The sequence below is a fragment of the Pundamilia nyererei genome, unplaced genomic scaffold, assembly GCF_000239375.1.
Source record: "Pundamilia nyererei isolate P.nyererei 1_Seehausen unplaced genomic scaffold, PunNye1.0 scaffold00269, whole genome shotgun sequence".
NCBI lineage: Eukaryota > Metazoa > Chordata > Actinopteri > Cichliformes > Cichlidae > Pundamilia > Pundamilia nyererei.
The window spans coordinates 605,805-608,096 of NW_005187670.1; positions in this window are offsets into that span (position 1 = coordinate 605,805).

Genomic DNA, 2,292 nt, shown 5'->3' on the forward strand with positions numbered 1-2,292 from the left:
GAGGATAGATGGATGGGTGCATGCATGCATGGATGGATGGGTGCATGCATGGATGGATGGAGGATAGATGGATGGGTGGATGGATGGATGGATGGATGGATGATGGATGGAGGGTGGATGGATGGATGGATGGATGGATGGATGGATGATGGATGGAGGGTGGATGGATGGATGGATGGATGGGTGCATGCATGCATGGATAGAGGATAGATGGATGGGTACATGCATGGATGGATGGATGGTGGATGGATGGATGGATGGATGGATGGATGCATGGATGGATGGATGGATGGATGGATGTAGGAGCTGTGTTTGACTCACCGAGGAGCAGAGAGACAGCTGGAGTCTTCATGTCGTCCGGATGCCGACTGAATGTCAGTCGGAGCAGTGAGACGCGTTCAGCTTCACCACTTCCTTGTTTACACGGAAGCGAAATGCAGACACGAGTTTGACATAAATAAGACGCCCACCTCCTTCACTCGTTTTATGGACTCTGACATTTTGACTGTTTCAGTACATAATTAGACTCTATGGAGCTCAACAGTAAGACTCCACACAGATCTAGATTGTGAGCCATGACGTTTTAACCTTCCACAGCACACTGACTGCCACACGGTGGCATGTGCGCTTGAAGAAACCACACGTCTGTAAGATCCGTTTGATTTTAACAGAAAAAACATTTTATGACATGACACTGTGGAAAAGAGTCTCCTCATGGTCCCCAACAACATTGTCTCTTATTGGTGGAGCTCACCGTTACCAGAGAAACCAGTTCAGTTTTTTTCGTATTTATTTATTTATCGTTGTTTATTGAAAGTGTGAAAGTTGCGGTCACGACTGAGGCGCCGTACCATATCAAGAACTAGGCTGTGCTTCACTACACACACACAACATAAACTACACAATCTATACACAAGACACAAAAAGGATGAACTCTGTGAAGGCTGGAAGTCATCAAAGCTTTGCGGGGAATTTTAGGTTTATCTGTTTTTTTACCCAGATCTGATCTTTTCATGGCTCACTTCATGGGTAAGGGTTAAAACCCCTTATGAGGGTTTTATTAAAATAAACAGAAACAGAGACACTGCTGAGCTTGATTTGCTTCCCTGTAAATATAAATGACACCACAAAACATTTAGTAGGATTTACTGTATACCCTCTATTTTTCTGAGCATCTCTTTAGAACTTTCACATTTACAGTGATCATTATGCAAAACCTGAAACAATCCCTGTAAAATATCTGCAAGTGCTGCAGGTATCAGAGAGAGAGTAACCACATCCTTCCCACAGATGTTCCACTGAGCGCAGAAACACATGTAAGAGCAGATCTTTCTCACGCTGCGCACACACTGTAAGCTAAATGTCATCAATAATATCATCTGTCTGTAACATCAGCATCACTCATGTTCACCATTTTACTTTGACCCAAGTTCACTTCTACAAGAGCTGTTTCATCAGACCTCATCAGCTCTCCTTCCTCTCATCACATTTACCATCTTCATCAAAGAAATGTGATTTTGAACGGACGGAGGAGAGACTTATATTCTGATTGTTCACCTGACACTCCAGTCCTTCCAGTCAGATTCACTGCAATGTTCAAAAACATATGAACAACTGTGGTAACAACACGAGGATACAGCTGATGAGCCACTACATGAAACTGTGAGAAAGAGCTGTTGGAGCTAGATTAAGATGAGAGGTGACGATGATTGAGCAGCAGGTGGCTTCATGCTGAGAAAGAGCTCCTCAGATGTGAGGTTTGATTTGAGAGTGCTGATGGAGACGTTTAGAGGAGGTCAGAAGGGTCTTCACTTTGTCTCTGTGGATCAGGGGAAGCAGATGATTGGCTGCTGACCGAGGGACTGTGCTGGACATGCAGGACATGTATGAGAACAGTTTAGACACTGATTGTTCTCTCCGACTTCATTCTGGTTTAGAAAAGAGTTGTGTGAGTCTTGGACAGCAGTTTAGAAAGCTGTGTGCTCACTATATTCAGGTGATATTTTCCTGCTGTACTCTAAATAAAAATGTTTTTATGCTGATAGATGAGTTTTCACAGCTTAAAGCCATTTCAACATCGTTCATGAGGTCCCAGACTTTCTCTTGATTTTCGTGTTACACTAATACAATTCTCATCAGGAGACTGTCTTGCTGACAGCCTCTTACACGGTTTTAAACAGAAAGAAACCTTGGCCAGTTTAACTAATTGGTGTGTGTTATCTGGCTTCATGGACAGATAGAGCTGGGTGTCATCTGCATAGCAGTGTAAATGTATGCTATGTCTTCTAATGA